The sequence below is a fragment of the Myotis lucifugus genome, unplaced genomic scaffold (genome assembly GCF_000147115.1).
Source record: "Myotis lucifugus unplaced genomic scaffold, Myoluc2.0 scaffold_1, whole genome shotgun sequence".
In the NCBI taxonomy this organism is placed as follows: Eukaryota; Metazoa; Chordata; class Mammalia; order Chiroptera; family Vespertilionidae; genus Myotis; species Myotis lucifugus.
This window is the reverse complement of record NW_005871049.1, coordinates 22,591,278-22,614,888: the sequence shown is the minus strand read 5'-3', so window position 1 is coordinate 22,614,888 and position 23,611 is coordinate 22,591,278.

Sequence of the window (23,611 nt, the reverse complement as noted above, 5' to 3'; positions counted from 1 at the left end):
AATAGGAGGGAGAGAGAAGGATAGTAACATCAATGATGAGAGATAATCATTGATTGGCTGTCTCCTGCATGCCCCACACTGGAGATCGAACCCACAACCTGGGCATGTGCCCAGACCAGGAATCAAACCGTGACCTCCTAGTTCATAGGTCGATGCTCAACCACTGAGCCACACCAGCCGGGCAGTAAAAGAATAACTTTTTACTTCTAAGCCTAGTCTCCTCTTCCAGAATTGGTGGCATCAAAGGCCATGTTCTAAGCAGCTTTAATTTTAAACAATAATTTTTTTATTGTCTAAAGTTTTACATATGTCTCCTTTTCCCCCAATTGACACCCCAGCGCCCCCCGCCCCCCCCCCCGCAGTCATTCCCACCCCAGGCAAGCCCCCACCGCTCCAGTGTCTGTGTCCATTGGTTATGCTAATATGCATGCATACAAGTCCTTTGGCTGCTCTCTAACCCCACTACCAATCCCCTGCCATTTGTCTCTGGATCTATTCTTGTTCATCAAATTATGTTCATCATTATATCCCACATATGAGTGAGATCATGTGATATTTATCTTTCTTTGACTGGCTTGTTTCACTTAGCATAATGCTCTCCAGTTCCATCCATGATGTTGCAAATGGTAGGAGTTCCTTCTTTTTAACAGCAGCATAGTATTCCATCGTGTAGATGTACCACAGTTTTCTAATCCATTCATCTACTGATGGGCACTTAGGCTGTTTCCAGATCTTAGCTATGGTGAATTGTGCTGCTACGAACATCTGGTTACATATATCCTTTCTGATAGGTGTTTCTGGTTTCTTGGGATATATTCCTAGAATTGGGATCACAGGGTCAAATGGGAGTTCCATTTCCAATTTTTTGAGGAACCTCCATACTGCCTTCCATAGTGGCTGCACCAGTCTGCATTCCCACCAGCAGTGCACAAGTGTTCCTTTTTCTCCACATCCTCTCCAGCACTTGTCGTTTGTTGATTTGTTGATGATGGCCATTCTGACAGGTGTGAGATGGTACCTCATTGTTGTTTTGATTTGCATCTCTCGGATGATTAGTGACTTTGAGCATGTTTTCATATGCCTCTTGGCTTTCTGAATGTCCTCTTTTGAAAGGTGTCTATTTAGATCCTTTGCCCATTTTTTGATTGGATTGTTTATCTTCTTTTTGTTAAGTTGTATGAGTTCCCTATAAATTTTGGAGATTAAGCCCTTATCAGATATGACGTTGGCAAATATGTTTTCCCAAGAGGTGGGTTTTCTTGTTGTTTTGTTGATGGTTTCTTTTGCTGTGCAGAAGCTTTTTATTTTGATGTAGTCCCATTTGTTCAGTTTCTCTTTAGTTTCAACTGCTCTGGGCATTCTTTTTTAAAAAATATATATTCTATTGATTTTTTACAGAGAGGAAGGGAGAGGGATAGAGAGTTAGAAACATCGATCAGCTGCCTCCTGCACACTCCCCATTGGGGATGTGCCCTTGACCGGAATCGAACCTGGGACCGTTGAGTCCGCAGGTCGATGCTCTATCCACTGAGCCAAACTGGTTACGACCTATCTGGGCATTCTTCACCTCCCTACTACCAATCCTACTCCAAGACTTAGCTCTATCCTGAATTTCATATTTGTATATCCCTTACTTTTTTTTTTTAATCCTCACCTAGGATATTTTTCCCATTGCTTTTCAGAGAGTGGTAGGGAGAAAGAGAGGATAAGAGAGAAACATTGGATGTGAGAGAGACACATGGACTGGTTGCCTCTTGCACGCACTATGACCAAGGGCGGGAAGCAAACCACAACCCAGGTATATGCCCTTGACCAGGAATCGAACTCGCAACTCTTCAGTGTGCTCTGACCACTGAGCACACTGCCCAGGGCTGTGTGTCCCTTACTTTTTAAAATGAGTTTTGTCATACATATGAAAAAACAACTTAAAAAATATTGGCTTGTTTTGAACTTCAAATAGTATCATATTGCATATTACCTTCCAGTAATGTAAGTATGGATCTACCTATAGTTCATTAATTTCACTTCTGTAAAATATTCAATTCTAAATATACTAAGATTTATTTATCCATCCTTCTACTAATAGGTATTTTGAGTTATTTCCAGTTTTTTAAATGAAATTATGGTACAAATATTCTTACATGTCTTCTGGTACACATATGTTTTCTTAGTTTTAAATCTAGGAGCGGAAATGCTGGGTTCTAGGATATGCAAATTGTTTTTCAAAGTGGCTGTACTAATTTATACTCCCATTAGTAATATATAAGCAATACCATTGAATTATTTTTTCTCCATCGTTTTTTATAGTCAAACTTCTTAATTTATGAAAATCAAATGGTAACTCATGGTCTTGATTTCAATTTTGCTAATCACTAAGAAGTTAAAAACTTCACATTTTAATTGGCTCTATTGTTTCCTTTTCGGATAAATGCTCCTATTTTTCAATCTTCTACTAAGTTGTTTGCTTTCTTTCTTACTCATGTGTCAGAATTCAATATATAGTTTATAATAATTATCCTGTATTGGTTATTTGTGTTGAAAAAATTTTGAAGTTATTATTGTTTTGCCTTTTAAATATTTCTTTTGATGAACAGTTGTTAGTTTTCATGTAGTCTAATTTATCATTACTTTTATGTTTAGCAATTTTTATAGCTTATATAAGGTTAGATACATGGTCTTCAATTTTTTCCAAAGTTTGCTTTTGATATTTAAGTCTTTAATCCATCTACAGTTAACATCCATTAAACTACGAGATAAGGACACAATTTTATTTTTCTCCCTCACTATTAACTATGTTTTCCAGATCAGTTTTTTCAATAACTTTACCCATCTTCACTTATCTTTCATGGCACCTCTGACAATGTTAATGTTCCTGATATGTGCGAATCTGTTTGTGGCTCTCTAATATCTTCTGTTGGCTAATTTATTTATCTCTGTGCCTGTTCTACACTTAATTACTACAGTTGTATACTAGGCTTGCTTTCTGGTAGGAAGTCTTTATTTCATTTCCCCCCACTTTAGCTGCATTCTGGAAATGCTTAACTGTTTACTTTTCCATATATATTTTAGAAGAAAACATGCAAATTCCATGAAAAAATGCTATTTGATGTTTTAATTGGAATTACTTTGAATTTATGAGACAATAGGGAGAACTGACATCTTTTATATATCACTTCCTAGTCATGAACATTGACCATCTCTTCACTTTTTTAGGTTTTCTGTAATTTCTTTATGTAAAATTTTATCATTTCCTTTATCAAGATTTTGCAACTCTTTTGTTAGGTATATTCTTTGATTGCTAATGTAGAAGTTGTTATTTTAAATTACATTTTATATTTTTTCCCTATAGTCCTTTGTATATTGATTTTATGTCTGGCCATCATTTTTGATACAGAAAATATTTTTTGGTGTTTTGTTGTTGTTTTTTACTTTAAACACTTTTTTCCTATGTTTCTTAGAGCAGATGTCATGGGGGCAAGCTCTTGCAGTTTTTATTTAACTGCAAATGTCTTTATTTTGCTTTCTAAGGGCTCTGTTGAGGATAGATTACACAGGATAAGCCTGACAGCAGGAAATCAGTTAGAGGCCAGGGAGAATGGTGGATTGGATAAGTTGGTAGCCATGGAGTTGGTGAGAAATGCATCAGTTCTAGCTGTGTTTTCAAGGCATAGTCAACATTTCTTGATTGTGTGTAGAGTGTGATAGGAAGAAAGGAGTCAAATTTAAGGAGTCAAGGAGAACCTGAGAAACTGGAAAGATTGGACCTGCTATTGACTAAGATAGTGAGAACTATGGGTGAATAATATTTTGCAGAGTGATCAGGATTTCAATTTGGGACATGTTCATATCATACCTATTAGATGCTCATGTAAAATGTTGGATACATTTAGGAGAGAACTTTATATTTGCCAGTCATCTATGCATAGATGATTTTTAAACAATAAAACTAGATGAGATCACCAAGGAGTAAGTATCTATATCTATAAAAGCCTAAGTGACCATTCGACCGTTCGACTGTTCGACCAGTAGCTATGACACGCACTGACCACCAGGGGGCAGACACTCAATGCACAGTCATGGAAATGTGGAACAGACTGATGAATCTCAGAGGAAAGGGGGGAGGGTGGGAAGAGATTCACCAAAGATCTTATATGCATACTAGAGGCCTGGTGCACAGATTTGTTCACCGGTGGGGTCCCTCGGCCTGGCCTGTGGGGATTGGGCCAAAACCAGCAGTCCGACATCCCCCGAGGGGTCCCAGATTGCGAGAGGGTGCAGGGCAGACCTAGGGACCCCACCGGTGCATGAATCTGTGCACCGGGCCTCTAGTATAGAGATAAACTATCAAAAACTGAGTCTTGGAAGATACCAATGTTAAAAGGAAAAGAAAAAAGTTGAGGCCCGGTTGGGGCACATGCAATTGATGTGTCTCTCTCACATCAATGTTTCTCTCTCTCTGTCTCTCCCCCTCCTTTCCATTCTCTCTCTCTAAATAATAAAAAAAATTAATGGAAAAAAATCTGGGGGTGAGGATTAACAACAAAAACAAATACATGAAAATAAGTTTAAAAAATAAAATCTTTTCTGGGACTCTACAATATTAATTTATATCTAATAAAATAAAAACCTACAGAATAGAGAAGAAATTTGAAGCAAAGCTAATATATCAAGAATATTAACAACAAAAAGGCCCTTGAAATGTTTGTTGGAAGTTTACAGCAGGATTGTGTGATTGGAGGCTATAGTGACTTTATTTTCTCAAAGGTCTCACTGAAATCAGTACAATTTAACAAAAGTGTTAATTGCTATAACATTTTATAAATACTGAGTCCATTTAAATACATGATTGCATAAATATGAAATACTTTAGTTAATGTTTCCTGAATATTTTGATATTTTGAAATTAATTTGATTTCATGGTACTTCAAGCATGAAAAGAATGCAATTTTTTCTAAAAACCACTTAATCTAGTTATTATCTGACTATTTGTATTCTCATTGGATAGTTGATGAGTGCTTGCCTAAAGATATGGCTTCATCTCATGCCCAGCAATTATGTCATTATTAAGCATGGAGGAACCCAGCTGTGTTTTGGTTCCATTGAACATATTGAATTATCATTCAAACATTTTGGCTAAAATAAAATCTAAAATGCATTTTGCAAAGGAATTTTTTCATTTAATTTTAAACCCACAAACATTTCAGAAGAAATTTAATCTATATGATTCTGAATTCATCAAAGATTTTGCTAAGAACTATAATATGTTTTAAAAAGCTGCATGCCATTTAATGAGGTTTATTCGTCCATTTATTTTTCCTCATTTTCTGACAAAATGCCACCTTTGTGAAACAAACAGCATTTTAAAGCATTTGTAATAAAATTCTAAATTTAGAATGTTTTAGTTGTTTCTAAATTGTCTAACATAAAGTCTTTGCTTATTATTGTAAAAACAGTTTGGGAAGCTGAGTTTATCATTAATTTAAAAAAAAAATAAGAAGCCTGGCCAGCCGGTGTTGCTCAGTGGTTGAGCATTCACACATGAACCAGGAGGTCATGGTTTGATTCCTGGTCAGGGCACATTCCTGGGTTGCAGGCTTGATCTCAGTAGGGCGTGTGCAGGAGGCAGCCAATCAATGATTCTCTCTCATCACTGATATTTCTATCTCTCCCACTTCCTCCTCTCTCTGAAATCAATAATAATAAAAAAAATAAGAAGTCTAGCTATAAAATCTTCTGGTTTGTGTGATATTCCCTTTAATTGGCAACGTTAAATAGAGATTAAATATTTGCTAGGGGACTATTTTGTATACTGCTTTAAATTTATCTAAATAGGCAACATCTATCACAAAACCTGGCACAGAGTAAGTACTTCATAAGTCATTTTCAAATAAATGAATGAACAAATGAATGATTAAATATATTAAACCTTTGCTATACTGATTTTAGATTCTATCTAATAGGACTGCTATATAGAAAAGATAATGCAATCATTGCTTGTTGATAATTTCTTATTTAAAATAACTCAAGTGTCTAAAACAAAATATCTTTACATAACATAAAAATATTAATTCATCTACTCAATTATTAGCTTGAATGAGGTACTCCTCATTATATATTATGCATAATACATAAGACATATTTAATATTCATATGTTGTACATATTACATATATGCATGTTATACCATATATAAAATATAAACACATACTATATGCACATATTAGGGCTATATAATATGTTGTTATATAGCATATCTTCTGTTATTTAACTGTATGTATTCATATATTCTTATACCATCTTGTTTGATTTTTGCAGTGATATCATGAAGTAGTAACCTGATTTTCTATGGAAAGATACAGAAGAAAGAATGCTCCCTTGCATTTGTAAATGCAGTTGACCCTTGAACAATGCAGGAGGGTTAGGAATGTGACAATCCCTTGGCCTGGGCAGTCAAAATCTGCACATAACTTTTGACTCCCCTCAAATTTACTAATAGCCTACTATTGGCTGTAAGCATAACATAAACAGTTGATCTACACATATTTTGTACTATATACTCTATTCTTACAATAAAGTAAGCCATAGAAAATAAAATATTATTAAGTAAAATACATTTACAATACTATATTTAAAAAACAAAACTAAAAAATCTCAACATATATGTGGGTCTGTGAAGATCAAACCTGTGTTGTTGAAGGGTCAATTGTAATTAAAATATATCTAAAAACCTGAAGTCTTCTCTTAAGCACTTTCAAAATGAGATATTAATGCACTGATTTTCTTGCTTTCTTTGGTGATATTAAAATTGTTACTTTCTCTCGGTTTCTTCTAGGTTCTACAACAGAATTATACAGTGTACTCCACATAAGGGATAGGATTACAAAGGTCATGTAAGACTCTTGAAATATTACCAGGCTAAGTTCTGGACACCACTAATCTAGCTTCTTTTCCCCACCCCTGAACTATCTTAGATTTTTCTCTTCCTTTCCTATCTCTCCCTAGTTTTTCTTCAATCACAAGAGATATGGTTGTATAATTGTTGTAATAGGCTTATTTCTCCTTCAATTACTTTGCACTTAGAATGAGTAATGTGATGGAAATAAACTATAAGTTTATAGGTCAATAAATTCCAGAACACGTACATCTCATTTGACTTTGTGTCCAGGTACAAGAAATAAGCAATTGTTGGTATTCTTTACATCTTTGTAGTCAAGCCTAGCTGTCTTAGTGATTATCAATGAACTCCCAGAATAGTGAATATTTAGCAGAAATTTGTGCTGCCTGATCTGTTTTATAAATAGGAGCAAATGGAGGTTATATATTCTTAGAAAAAGTTTTCCTCATTTTCCTTTATATTCTGGGAACTATACACTTAGGGTACATTGAAAGGCCCAATTTATCATAATCAAGTTTTCACTTCAATTCATCAAAAGCTCAGATCTTTCCTTAATCCATTACAATGCATTATTCTTTGTTAAAATGTTCCCAGAGACATATGCTTTGTATGCCTTTTCTTAAACTAAAAGAAAACAAAGGGTGGATTCTGTTAAGCGAACAGATGCTGTAATTCCATATTCTATATCTCTCACCAGCCTGTGAAATCCTCATCTCTTTCTGAGAGCATTTAGAACCTCACCTCTGGTTTTACATGATGTTTTCCTGGCAGGCTAGCACATGCCATATGAATGTTATGTACAGATGTGAAGCAGGGCCTGTGGTTCTCTTGTCAAAAATAAACTGTTCAAGAACATGCTCAATTTCTGATGCTGTCAGCATCCAGACTGGTTTTCTGTAAACACCGTAGAATGTGCGATGCTGTTCCACTTGACATCTCTCTTCAAGACTGAGGTCTTGTAATTTATTCCAGACTCTATGCTCAAAACAAATGGACTGGCTCTTCCCAGCTACTTCAATGGATTCCAGTTGAGATTAACTTCCAAAGCAGGTGAAAGGGCTCTTGGTTTTTTTGTATTACAAACTGTTCACAATTCCTTTGTCAACATTTGCAACAGGATAAGCCGTGAATTGTTCTTTTCCATAGTTCCCTCAATAGCCCTAAGAAGTCCCATCTTTCTCCTGGCCACCCGAGCCCATCCATATGAAAAATGTACACATACAGAAAATTAATCCAGCACACATTGGCCACACGCATTAATTGTGAAGTTTTCCTTCTCTTAATAAACATTTCATTGTGCTTTTTAAAAATTTGGTTTTCAGTTGGGCACTGCCTAACCACAAATAGAGCTACACTGAAACTAACCTTTCCACTCAACTCAACAGAAAGGTCACCTTTGCTGGGCAGATGGTGATGTGCACTGCTGTGTGCAATCCATTTCCATGTCAGCGGGCATTCTGCGCTTTTCAGAAGCAATTTAAGACATATTTTAAAATAAAATGTGATGTGATGGGTTGTGCTCTAAGTGCTCACACTAGGCAGACAAGCCCTTTTTTTTCCTGCTTTAATACTAGCTAAAATTAGGAAAGGGAAATTAAGTTATAAAGTTACATTTGTATGTTGTGTGTAGGGGGAGGTATTAGCCTAAATAGCATGAGAGTTTTACTAAGCTTCCAGCTACATCACCAACAATAATTTGTGAGACAGGAAAATGTAATACCAAAACTGTCTCATAAGAAAAGATGAGTTAGTCATCATATTATATAAATTGTCAGAAAAGAAGTTTTTTAAAAAAATCACTGGACAAAAACAAGGTCTGTAATTTCTAATCCTGTCTCTGCCATTACTCAGCCACTTAATTCCTTTGGACTTTAGTTTTATCACATAAAATAAAGGGTTCAATTTATCCTGGCATTTCCAACATAAACTTCTTAGAACTTAGCTCTTCAAGATCCACAGTAAAAAGAATTTCATGATCAAATAAGTTTAAGAAATCTAGATACTGTTTTCTCTCCTTGTCACATTTAGAAATTCATGAAGAAATTTGCCTTTGAAAGACTTTGAGAAGTCCTGCAGTAAATAAACCATGCAACTTTGTTTGTCTTAGCGCGTCTGAATTTTATTTGACCATAAAATATAGTATTATTAAAATGCCTTGAGACATATTTTGGGAATCATTGCTTTACATAATTTATAAAATTTTGTTATTCTAAGTTTTATGCATATTTACATTTCATGGTTGATTTGATTAATAACATTACAAATTTAATATTTTAAATTAATATAGCACTTATTTGATATTTTACCATTTTAATTTCACTATCTCCTGTATTGAATATCTCATATCTCAGAAATGTATCTAAATGGCATTGAGATAATTACAAAGTCTGGTCTTCAGATTCAACCATCATGTTCGTTATCCTCATAACACTTGTTTTTAATCTCTTTGATTTTTCAACTAATTGATTATTTTGAACTCTCACGCTTCATACCAGTTTGTATATTGTTAATTTTATTATTGCATCTTTGAGTGTCAAAAGAACTTGAAGTCCAGTAAATATCTGTCAAAATTAAAACCCCAAGTTTAAATTCTTTGCTCTGTGGCTGAACATACGGGGCTCTGAATTATCTGAATGACTGGCATGATCCAAACACTGTTAAAAAAAAAAAAGGTGATAGATTGCTCCTATTTAGCACTCTAGACAAATCACTATGATGATTAGGTCATGGACAAAGTTTTCAGTCGATGAGATAAAGTTTTGGGGATATAAGGAATTGATGAGATATTATAGGATATACTTAGGTGCAGCTTAAGAGCAGTAATCTCTATAATTACATGATAAAAAAACAAACCATTTGGGAACACCCAAATCACACCAGATACCATATAGCTCTGTCACCTTGAAATGATTCAGGCAATAATTTGGCAGCTGCCGCACTATGGGTGCCATATGCCTGGTGATCTCACAGAGCTGAGATGCTACCTTCTGAATCGGTTTCATGACTGTGAATCATACTATGCTAGCTAATCTCCCCCACATTCTTTTATTATTTTAGTCTCATGCTATTTTAGTCTTATATCCTACTCTGCGCTTATCCCTAGAATTAATCATCTAATTATTCCAGAATGAATAAAGAATGGACAGAGAATACCTAGAGTACTCTTTGAACATGTTTCAGAAAATACCTATTATTCATTTAAGAGATGAGGTATGACTAATCTATCAGTGTTCTTTAATACTAATTCTAAACTGCCCCAGTAACCCAATAATACAAAGTGCTAACTTTTGTTGGTAAGCACAAGCTTACTCTACCCACGTATAAGAGCTAACTTAAATATATGCCAATGTTAAGGGGAAATGGAAAAGAGAAAGAATTTCAGTTCTAGATGGGCTTCCTAAGAAGCAACTTGAGTTTGATTCTGAAGAATGAATTGGCCCAGCCAATGTGGCTCAGGGATTGAACATTGGCCTATGAACCAGGAGGTCATGATTTGATTCTTGGTAGGGCACATGCCCAGGTTGCAGGCTAGATCCCCCATGGGGGCCATGCAGGAGGCAGCTGATAAGTGATTCTCTCTCATTATTGATGTTTCTTTCTCCCTCTGCCTTTCTCTCTGAAAAAAAAAATTGCATCTCACAGGCAAGGGAGGAGGGAAATGGTATTCTGGATGTTGGGAAGAAATAGGTTAGAAAACTTCTTAAATGGACAAATAGTAAATACTTTAGGCTTACAGGCTACGGTGCTGCTGTCACAACTGCTCACCTGTATCCTTATAGCTCAAATGTAGCCTAGACAATATGTATATGAATGGGTGTGGTTCTGTCCCAATGAAACTTTATTTATAAAAATAAGTGGTCCATTCACTGGCTGTACTTTGCTGACCTCTGTTTAAAGTCTTGAACATGATAAATGACCAATGTTTGACCTTATTGTTAATATCCTGTTAGAATGAAAGTTGACAATACTAAATAAATTAACCTAAGAAAATGGGGAATAAGCCTTTCCTGTAAGTTAAGTTCTCTGTGCCTTCTACCTCTTCCTAGATAGAACCTAGAACCTGGCTGATTCAGAATCACGGATTAGCCAGGGAAGGAGAATAGAGGATTCAGCAGAATCAAAACATCAAAGTAAAGGGTTATGAACACAGAGAAAGAGTTAGGCAGGCTGGATTCTGGTTCAGCCTTGCCATTCACAGTGAACCTGATCTCCAATGATTTTTTATTTATGTTTATTGTTGAAAGTATTCCAGATGTCCCCTTTCCCCCCATTGCCCCCTTCTCCTTCCCCCACACCCCCAGGCCTTCACTGCACCATTGTCTGTGTCCATGGGTTATGCATCTATGCATATAGATCTCCATTGTTTTTTAAGTTAAAATGTTTTGATTTTTAAATTGTTACTTCGGAAGATCTACTTTCTTTCCACTTTGATTGATTAATCTGGGAGCCATGGCCAGCTTTCCTGTATCTCTTTTAGAGTTTTGTAAAGAGAAAACATATACAAAGGACCATGGTGTTGGCTACTGCAACACTGGATAATGTTCTCAAGGTGTGCAGACACCTCCTTAACTCAAGAGTGTGCCATCAGTAGTGGGAACTGTTTTGTTTTCATCTTGCTCAGATGTTCTGCTTTTCTTACTCCCTAATATGATCTTTGTCAATTTTTATGGTGTTGTCTTTTTTTAAAAAATGGGGTGCTTTTTACAATCTGGATATCAATGCATAACTAATTATGTGCTGAAACTATTTCCCCCCATTTGTGGGTTGCCTTTTCTTTAATTTTGGTGTATTTTTTGTGTGAATAGTTTTGTGTGTGTGTTTAAAAACCCTTCTTTATTCCAATGTTATAATGATATTCACTTGTATTACTTTGAGGAATTTCATATATTTATCTTTTCAACTTAGGTCTCAAATGCTCTTGAGGTTGATTTTTATGTACTATAAAAGCCAGTGATTCATTTTTCCCCATTAATATAATCAATTGTCCCATACGGATTTTTAAAAAGTAAAAAGTCTGCAATGGCATTTTCTTATACTAAATTTATATGAGTTAACCTGTGTCAATACTACAAATATTAATTAACTTAACTATAATATACATATTATGTTTTGATATCTGTTAGGGTGAATTTCCTCACCTTGTTGTTCACGTTTGTGAGTTTCTTTATTGAGCTCTTATTCTTCCATGAAATTTTACAATCAATTTTCAGGAATAACTTACTACAAGTCTGATTATAATTACATTGAACCTATAGATCAATTTGGAGTTGAGAAATTTGCAGTATTGAATAAACTTATTCACATGTATGATAAATATCTCCATTTATTTAGGTGTTTTGTTAAAGGCTTTCCAGAAGTTTCATAATTCTCTGCATAATACTTTGTATTAAAATTATTGTTAGATATTATGTATTTCATAGTACATATATATTTTTGTAAGTTATATTTGAAATGTAAATTATATTCTAATTATTTTTCTATTGGTTCCTTTGATGTTCTTTGTAAACAGTCACATCACTTGCAAATAATTACAATTTTGTATTTTTCCTTTTCTATTTTTTAAAGTCTCTTTTCTTAATGGTTTATTTGGGTAGTGCCATTTTAATATTAAAGTAATGATGGTAGGTATTCTAATCTTATTTCTGAACTTAAAGAGAATTATTTTAATGATTTATATTAAGTATAATAGTTGCTATAGATTTTTCAATGATTGCACTTTCTAAGGCTTAGAAAATTGCCTTTTATTCCACAATCTCTAAACTTTTTTTAGAAATCATGAGTAGATTAGGTTTTAATGAATACACTTTTGAACTATTAAAGTAATTATAAGGTCATACTCTTCTAATGTATGAGGGTAGTTAATTTATCAATTTATTATTTATTAATTTCCTAATATTAAAACAAGCTTTATTCCTGGAAAAGTTTCCAAATAATCTACCAATATTTTAAAGCACATCTCTGGGAGCCGTGACAAAGCCTGTGTCCCTGCTAGTCCCCACTTTTTTCTTCTGTTAGCCCTGTACGGTTGGGTCTGCCAAGATGGAGAAAGGATGGTGGGGAAAGGAGTGGAGGTGCAGGTACTCGTAGAGAGGAGAAAACAAGTCCCAAGGAAGTTTTAAGACTTTATACTATATTAATTATTTAACCTTAATGCTGCTTCCCACCTCCTCTTGCCTTGTCATCCCATATTCTCTCAGACTCTAGCTCCAGAAATCACACTCTTGTCTAGATTTCAATTTAAATCCATTTCAACAGCTGTAATCTAGCCAGAGAAACACACGCTGCTTTAAGAAATGTATGTAGTTTTTGTTTCTGTTTCTTATGATGTGCTGTAATTTTTGGAGTTGCAATTATCTTTGTTGAAACAGGAAAGGAAGATAGAGGTATTTGTACCAATATACATTCCATCCCCGCTTCCTTCGGATTTTCAGTTTTATTTATACAGGTTGCGTAATGTTTAGTAAATAAGTGAATCATCTTTATTGTGAATAATTTTTAAAATTCTAACTAGAAATTTTAGTTTTTTGATGACAAGGTTTTCAGGAATGGATTCTCCCCATTACTGGATTTGGAAGTCCCCAGTAATTTAAAAAAACATCAAAATAGCAGTATTGATCACCCCAAATAATATACAGTGGGGCCTTGACTTACGAGTGTCCCGCCTAACGAGTTTTTCGAGATACGAGCCGTCTCTCGGCCAATTTTTTGCTTTGAGTTGCGAGCTAAAATTCGGGTTACGAGCCAGCTTCAGATACCCCACCGCTAGTTGGCGCAGCAAACGTCACAGTGAACGCCACAACATCAGCCCAGCATCACGTGTCTCACTCGTTCACTGTTGATTTGACATATGAGTAATTTGAGTTACGAGCTCCGTCACGGAATGAATTAAACTCGTAAGTCAAGGCCCCACTGTATTCCCCAAAATGTGGTTTTGATAAACATGTTGACTTATACTTATAAGGAACCCAACAATGGGCAAATAACAGAGATTCTATTTCTAAAACACTGACTCAGAGAACTTCACCTGGCAGTTTTTCTAATTATTTGGCAATTCATCGGGACTTAGAAAGGCCCTTGATAGATCTAGTTCAGTGGGGCCCTACTTGTATTTATGAGATTCCCATTAGAAACATGAATGCCCTGAAACCAGTGGGAGCTCCAAGGATGCAGAACTGTTTAATGGCAAACACAGTGGACTGAGCAGCAGAATTTGACCCCAACTGGGCCTTTTTGTAATGATCTCAGACAGGAAAGATAAAATCAGTTTATACCTATGAGTTCTTCATTAGTAACAGAGCAGTTGTTACAAGGAACAAACAAAAGAATGGATTAAAATCACTTTGGAAGGGGGAAAATGTGCCACAAACAAGTCACACAAGACTTGTCACAAATGTAAATGGAGTCCCTTGAGACTTTTTTTCTGACTTTTATTGCTGTTGAGACCATTTGAACCAGTGCAGGGGCCTGGGGAATTCAGCCTGGGCAACAGCCCCTCAACAGCAACCTTAAGAGCTTCCAAACTCCCTTGCTTTTTTGTTGCCCTTCCCAGTGAACTAGGAGTGTTAAACTGAATAAGTTGAAGAGTTATTTCTAAAAATGGTAAGAACAAATTAATGACTACTATTTATTCTCTTACACAGCATAGGTTCATTCAAATGTCCTTTGTTCTCAACCCTTTCCCATCATCATCCAAGATGGTCCTTGGACAAGCTCGATGCGTTTCCAGGGCACTTCCCAGAAGGTGCTCTTGTGTGACAGTCACCCCTCAAAGATTCTAGATTTTGGTTTAAAAAGAGTTCTGGCAAAAACTGTGGTTTGTGCTGCAAAAACACTCAACTTGCCAATAGCCTTGTTTTTAGTTACCGTGTACACACACACAGAGAGAGAGAGAGAGAGAGAGAGAGAGAGAGAGAGAGAGAGAGAAAGAGCATGGTGCCGAGGAAAGGGATGCCTTCCCAATCGTGAGGAAATTGCCAATAATTCACAAAGGTGGAGCCTTAGAAAGTTGAAAAGGTCACTTTCCCAGCTGTGACAACAGCAGGCATTTGTTTTATACAGGAGTTATGCTCAGCATTATCTGTTATATGCTATCCGTATAAATCATTTTGACCTGGTTACTTCTTAAACAAAATTATCTGCTTTACAGTTGCTTCCTATTCTGATGTCATCAATATTTATAGCTTTTTTCTTAAGTTAAAATTCCAGTACAATTTTAATATACTGATTTCGAAACTGGAATTATTACTCGCAACGTTTTCATGTGATATGTGAATTAATTGTAAGACAAAGTTGAAAGTGTTATGGAGCCAGATTTTAGGAGTATGAGAATAAAACAGGAATAGAACTTTCCAAAGATGCTGTAGTTATTGATAAGGTATTAAACTATTCATTTAATTATGAGTTAATTGAAAATTCATAAAATTCACGAATTAAAATTTTAATACTTCAAAAGCCTTAAAATCATGATTCCTGGTAAAAGTAACAGTATCTCTACATAGCATCCATAAATAGGTCTTTATTAATTTAGAAAAGTTTCTGGTTTTTTTTACCCAATAGCCCTTTTAACAGACATATCTAATATGCACATTTGATTATCTTCATTACCAAAGTGGAACTGAAGAAGAAGAGAGAATGGTAGCTGTCTTACAGTAATCATTTTTGCAGGATGTGAATCTGTAAATTATTTCTAATGCATCATGAATGAAACATACGTCACAAAGCTCACCTGACCAGTGCTTGCCACAATAGTGTTCAATAAAGGCGAACTCCAAACACAGTTTTCTTTCTTGAAGTAGCAAGGTATGGCTTACATTGACTGCTTCCTTTAAGAACAGCTAATGGAAACTGGGTAGTCTTCTTAAATGTTGTAAGAATAAACAAACCAAAAGTAATGTTTTGTTAGCCACTCCATTTGTCTGCTCCTCCCTATTCTTCATCTTTTCTTTTTTTATCTTTAATTTCTTTATTGGTTAAGGTATTACAAACGTGTCCTCATCCCCCCATTCATCTTTTCTTTGTATGTCAATTGTTCTTTTCCCTGAGTTCTTAACTGTAAATAATATTCCTCCAGCACAAGGTTCTAGCCAGGCGTCACATTCTTGAGCATGCTCTGACATATTTGAAAATCCTTTCTGATTTATCAAGTCATTGAGTTGGTTTAATGAGGATTATTATTTAAAAGTTCACTCTTTTGTGTTTGTTTCCTATCTGTGATAGAGCATTCACAACATGTTACGCGTTACACTATCACAACATGTTATGCATTACACTATCAGTGGAAATTATGTGATTTCTGGTATGATTTATTTTCCAATGATTTTTAAAGAATATAAATCAAGTGGTATACCCAAAGACTTCCTTTTATTTTTTCTTTCTCAAACACACTTTAGGCTGAAAATTGAGCAAAATATAATAATACCCAGTGGTAATAAGGTAATATAATTATTGATGTTATAGTTCTTTGTTTTCATTGTGTTCTCAAATTCCCCTGCCTTTTATAAGTAATTTCTGTCACAAAATTTAAAATGTGTACATTAATATACATATATGTGTTTGAGAAAGGAAGAAGAGAGATTCCATATGCCCATTTTCTAGGCTAAATGAGCATGAGACATCCGTATAAGTGTGAGGGGAAAACGGGAAGAAAACAGCATCTTATCAAGGTCATTGTTTACCTGTTAAAAAGGATAAATCATTTAGATCATAGTTCCTATATTGTCCTTCTCCATCTTCCTTCCCCAAAGGATTTATTCCATTTATTTTATCCTCAGCAAAACTTATGCATGCAACTTGAAATAAACAAATCTGCTTGACAAAAAATACCAGCAGGAAGAAATATGGATTACTGATGAGATACTACCAGCTAAACCTACATCTAACAGAACAGATTATTTCTGTTGGTTTTGTTTGCTTCATGTCAGTTTGTGAAGGCAGGCCAAATAGAAATGAAGTACTTATTGTTAATAAAAATAAAGTATTTATCTGAAAAACAGAGGCAAATGGAAGACTAAGAGCGGCATTACATTTCAAATGACTGCATCCTCAGACCAAGTTACACTGCCCCATGCTGTGATCAGCTTGAAGATAAGGTCTTCACCATCTGTTCTCTGGAGGTCCTGAGTTTAAATCTCAATGGGAGACGGCTGCAGGATGCCAGGGGAAAGGGAAAAGCAATTTATAAATTTCGTTTCTTTTATGCTAAAGCAATAATGATTTTTGCATACATTTGTTTATAAGAAGGGATAACATTGCATCCACACATGATATTAAACAGACTAACATTTAATTGAAAATTGAGATCTATTTTCACTTACTTGATATGTTTCAGTGTTAGCTGGCTGTGTTTAGGACATACTATACACATAAAGAAGGTGTCAGCAATTATACCTACTCTGTTGTAGTTTGTCTAATCATTAACGCTGGTGGATTCTGACAACATTGTTTGAATTGGAGTGGGCTGGTGATATTCAAAAGTATTTAAAAGTTCCATCAAATGTAATATTATTTTCCCCAAAAATGTCTGGCAATGGAGTAAATTAAGAGTTCACAATCAGGTTGAAGTTGCCTTAGTATTAAACCAAACCAAAACAAATATACTTTTGAAATACCCAGGCAGATGTTGGCATCTGGTGCTAACTAGATTAGTCTATGACACAGCTGAAGGTGAGCATGGCAGTGGTTATTAGAGGTACTCAAGAAGAGAGGGGTCACCTGCCTCTATATATGCATCAAGTTTGTTGCATCATGTCTATTTTAATTTCCTATATTTTCCTTGGTCTCCCAGAGAAACTGCATTTATATCTCAAAAAATCTTTAATACTGAAAGCATTTTAGAAAGTATAACAATTTTTCTCAAAACTATAAATGTCCTCAAAATACAAAAGCTATTTCTCCATTTCCTCCCTTTTCTCTGCTCACATCCACCCACATATGTCTCTTTCCTACCTTCATGCTATAAGTAGTCATTTCATAATGAATAAAATGATTATGTCCAGACAACAGATTGGGATTTTTTAAGGAAAGTATTTATTGTCTGTATAATCCAACATATAATTCCGCTTCTTACATAGATCCTAAAGGAAAAGTCTGAACTTTCCTTTCTTCTGGGAACTGTCAGACAAAACAACCTTGGTAGCTCTTTAGTATGTACGCCCTTGGTCAAAGCCTTCCTTCCCATTGCCTACTGGAAGTGAAAGGTTTAGGTTACATAATCTCATGGACTCCTTCTGATTTTAAAACTATAAAGATTCATAAATGGAACATATTTTATAAGATTATATATGTACATTAGAGACATGAACTAACATACATTATATACATTTATAAATACAAAACATATATATGTTTATTGTGTAAGTATTAATGTCATAAAAACATGCTAGTCATAATAAAAACTTAGATTTTTGTGGGGGAGAAATGGATTGTTACTTATTAATTAGATATGGTAGTCAAAAAAGTTATTAGACATTTCCTCTAACTTTTTGAAATTTTGGATGAAAATATTGTACTTCCTCCTTTTAGGAATCAAGAATTAGGATGATGTTAGAACATATCAAAATTTGTATATTATATATATTTTTGTCATATGTCTGTAAATCTTTCTACCTAGCCACTTTACCATCATATGAAAGTTCTTTTTTTTCCTAACATGTAGTTTTAGTTTACAAATCACACTGGGAATGTTTCCAATGGAAAATACAGTGATATTCTTGATATAGTGGGGTCTTGTTGTATTAGGTCTTTCATTTTTTAATTTTTATTTTTTAATTGATTTTAGAGAAAGAGGGAGAAGAGAGAGAGAGACTTGTTGTTCCACTTATTTATGCATTCATTGGTAGCTTATTATATCTGCCTTGACCAGAGATCAAACCAGAAACCTTGGCATATGGGGACAACACTCTAACCAGCTGAGCTATCCAGCCAGGGCTGGATTAGTTCTTAAATCACTTAATATTGGGTGGTTGGCTGTAAATATTACATATGTCACTAAGTCTTCAATCTGAGGAAACTTTGTACATTGTCTTCAGATGCTTGTTTGCAGAAGATAGTGTCTACCATGAACCCATGAAAATGATTAGAAATAGTCCTAGCGCTATGAGATTTTCTTTTAGCAGTTAATCTGGTTGTATAATATAATGGTAGTTGATACTTTTAAATATTTTAAAACACTTTAAAATGAAAAGACACAGTATATTTCTAGCTATGTACTAATGCTAATTACCCCAAATGAGTTTTGAGTTCTTTGAGCTAAGCAAGACAAGCTAAGGTCTAGAAATGTGATATCCTGATTATTTGATCCCATATTGGAAGGTATCTTTGGGGAGAACTGTGTTTGCTTTTGATTGGACGATCTGGACACAGCATATTCTCAGTGGAAGTGAGCCAAAGTGGGTAGAGCAGAAAAATGGAAGGGCTAAAGTGGAAGAGTTACTTAAAATCAAAATAAGATCCAGATATTTACATTGCTCTCATTTAAATATAGCTTATTCTATTATGAGAAATTATCAGATTGAGCGTAGGAGGTGAATATATGTTTATACAGATGTGAAACTGCTGTCCAAACTCATTATCCCATCGTGATTCAGTTAAATCATGCTCTCTAAGGAGAGTGATTTGTTATATTTGTGAACAGGTGGCAGCTTCATCTACTCAGAGACCAATTATGTAAAACAGCATGAAAATAGCCAGGGTGCCAGTGCTAGGGGGGTGAGGGGGTGGAGGAGAGCCGAGAGAGTAAATCTGTCACATGTTACAAAAGCAAGAGTGATTTGAGTTTTGAACGAGGAAGATTTTTTTTAAGTATCTAGTGAAATAACTCCCTGCGTAAGTGTCTATCATGTGAAATTTTCATCTGAGTGCCTGGTAGTGCTTCTGTTGGTGCAGGTAGTAGGAATAAAACTTAGCTCCATTATATTGCAATGGTATTTTGCCTTAGGACATGCTGCTGGAACTCATTTTAAAGGGTGGTGACCCTTAATAGACAGACTAAATGTTCAAATTTGAAAAACACTGACAGATCAACTTGCAACTGTGAGTCCTGGCTGCACATACTATCCTTCTTTCGGGGTTAAACCATTGCCTACCAAGTTACTATTTACATGCAAATATATCTGTTTAGTACCGATTTCTTATGGAATTAACTAGTTTTGTCCTGGAAATGAAGAGAGAGAGGGTCCCTAGAGAAATGAGGAGAAGTTTGGTTTATTTTGAAGAGGGTGAACTGCTCAGAAAGCTTGCTGGGAGATGGAAAGTTTCTAGGAACCAGGAGGCATGAATGAATGGGATGCTGAGAGAGTGAGGCTGCCTAAGGCAGGAAATAGAAGGGCATGGCTTCGCAGAGTTATCAATAGCTGGGTCTGCTGACAATTTAAAACATGTCTTTCTTCAATCCTTCTTGGTAAAGCCTTTTTATACTAAAGTTTGTAAGTTCAGGTGGAGGGTCAATTTTTTTATCGCCTGATAAAAATCCCCACAAACCCAAAGATAAGTTGAAGAAAAGCTATTAGTTCTTAAGCCTGGGAATGACTTACACAATGGTAAACAAGTTAGAAACGTAAAGGTGTTTATACAATTGAGCTTTGACACTACTTTTTGGTTTTTGTACATAGCAAAGCTTGCCTACAGGAAGTGAAAACATTAACAGTACTCAACAGTATTCGTTGTCAGCACTGGGGGAGATAATGGAGCCTCTTTGTTTCAAAATAAATATTTTTTCAGCATTTGTTTGGGATTCAAATTCTCTGCTAAATATATTGATTTAGTAGAATCAGCACCACTAGATTTCCACCAATCAGGCACTAGTGTGTAGGATATTTAAAATGTATTGTGAACCACTCTGATTGAGCTCATTTTGACTTTACAAAGTTGCTGTATGTGATCCTGGTCTTGTTAGGTTTGGGGAAAACTGAGTTTCTGTGAAATGATGGTTTCAAATCTCTCGGATGACATGCAGTTTCTCTGGGTGTTTGGGAATGTGATGCCACTAAGAATGGGAATAAACATCCAGCCACACCTATGTAAACACGTGCTTAGTCTGCCAAGAGGTCTGCTGTGTAATCTGCATTAACTGAATGTTTTCCTGTTGTAGCTGATGTTGACTAGATGCTTAGTGTCTTAGCTCAGGCTAATAAGCAACTAGTAAAGTTCCTTTATTACATAGTTGTTTACACATAAGTTAGATTAGAGCCCACATTTTAGTTTAATTTGAATCTTTTTGAATGAATCAAAATTTTTATCTGTATTTGTTTTAGATTTAGATACATTTTCGTAATTTCTGTGGTGTTAGATTTGCATTTGCTTTGTCAAGGTGCTGACCAGAAATCTTCTGGTTTGGCGATTTCCAGGTAATTTGGGGAAATTTGCCAAGATTTATTGGAGATGCAGCAGTAGAAATCTACAGAATTGGGAATGCTTGTGGGAATAAATTGTTTCTCAGTTTTCAGAGATTAAATTAGTCAGATATGAATTATTAAAATAGCCCCTTTAATCTGTCTGCAAATTTGGTTTGAGAGGAAATAAAGCTGCAAAATTTGGGGGTTTTCAAAACCTCTTAATTCAGTGTGATTTGTGAATTTAATTGATATGCTACCCACTTTTTCAGCTAGAGTTGTATAAAATTAGGCTATTCTGATCTCTCTGGTAGCACCTAATTATCCCTTTATTTTTCAATGCCTACCTCTGAGTCCTTCCCTCTGGTTTTATCCCATCATTGATGGTCTAATCTGCCTTCATTTTTAAAAAGTCTCTTTATCTTTTCATTAAGTTCCACTTCAAATATTTAATCTTTAGTTACATTATATTTGCCAACTTCCAGTCTAGCAGTTTGTTAATATGTGGACACCTTACTTGAATTCTATCGCAGTAGAAAACTTCTAAATACAAAAAAGAGCCTAATAACAAAGAGCTTTTAGAAATATTGTGTGTCTAACGCCACAGCAAGACACTTAAGCTCCTGCAGAAGATGTTCTAGAGTCAAGTCATTGAGTGTTAGTGTTTTTCAAAGTATTGTAAGTTTCTATAAATAGCAAACTTTTCTTGAGCAGATTCCCCACCTGTGAGAATGGGCATGGCACCCAAAGGAAAAACCAGGAGAGGAAACCTTTCAGGTACAGTTGTGCTTCTTGAATCTGCTTGTCTGTCCCACTGAACTGTATACTGTCGCATGACGCATATTCAGGGCCCCCGAAGCAGCTTTGCTCAGGTTTTCCAGCTGCTTTCTATGATGGGCATACATTTTTAGACTTAACACTTAAAATACAGAGAAAGGTAATGGGCAGGTTAATAAGTGAAAGACTTTGTCTTGCTTTTCACACACTTTTAGGATTAGACAGGGCAGTATTTCATATGTAAATGTTTTTTTTATCTCCTCGAGTAAATTTTACACATACATAAGTGACATTTTCCTATCATTCCCTAAATGAAAAGGATTTCTTTTTAATATTATGGTTCTTTCTCCCTAGAAGAATTAAGTGCATAGAGAGCCTGTGAGAGACTTTGTTACTTATTACACAAGAATGGAATATAAAGATATATAAATTACAGGTTTTCTATCAAGATCAAAGGACAATTTCCACAATGGAAAACAACAAATTGAAAAATCCCAGCCATCAGAAAATCCGGAGTGTGTCTAATCAGCCTTGAACTAAACATACCAGTGTCTACAAATTCGGTGTATATGTGTATGTGTGTGGTTACACACACACACACACACACACACACACACACACACAATGCTCTAAGATGTTTCTTCCCAAAGTATTTTTTTGTGTGTATATATTTTTTGCCCATTTTTTTCAGTAGACATCTAAAACTCTCAAGAAGAAAAAATTTCATTTAGCAACATACTGTTTACTGCACACTAGAAATCCGCTTCATAATGACACTCACGTTCAGTTCATTTAAATGAGACACTTTACTCAGTCTGGAGAGGATGTGCTCTCCTGGAAGGCAGCCAATTGATTTTGCCAGAGGATTCTACCTCCACTGTCATTGGAAATTTCTCACCCAGAGATACTCGTATCCCTGGTGAGGACAATGATGACCTGGTTTAAAAAATGCTATTAATGATTGCTCAGATTTGGAGTAGATCAAGCTGTTTACAAATTGTCCTACTAATATATCTTCCATGAGTCTGATTGGGAAGGAAGTTACGCAGGCTAATAGAAGTTTCCAGGATTTCCCTGTTCTCTTTGGCATTTACCTCCATATTTATTTTTCTAAAGTGGCTCTGACACCTGCTTAGATTTCTTTTAAAGTTTATTTGTAAATCCTCAGTTAAAAAATATCAGTTGTTAGATTTGCTTCTAAGTCCCATTTTTTCACTTCTCTACATCAAAATGAGACAAACTTATACTTCACAATGTTTGTGAAGTCTTTTTGCATTTCATTATCAACCTAGAATTCATCCCCATACTGTCTTCTACAGTTTAAGATGATTATACTCCTTACTTTCCACATTCTGCCACTTTTTTGGTCCCACATAGCTACATTTTTTTCTTAAATTGCTCATGAAATAATCACCCATCATTCATGATTATCACATTAATTACAATAATTTATATTTCTGGAATACTTAATGAGCGTAATGCTAAATGCTTTGCATTACTTCACTCAATCTTAGTAACTACCCTGTAATGTAGGTACCCTTTTAGAGGCGAGGAAATTGAGGCGCTGCGCATCACTAATCCACCCCACGTTTTCAGTCGCTCTTCAGTTCACC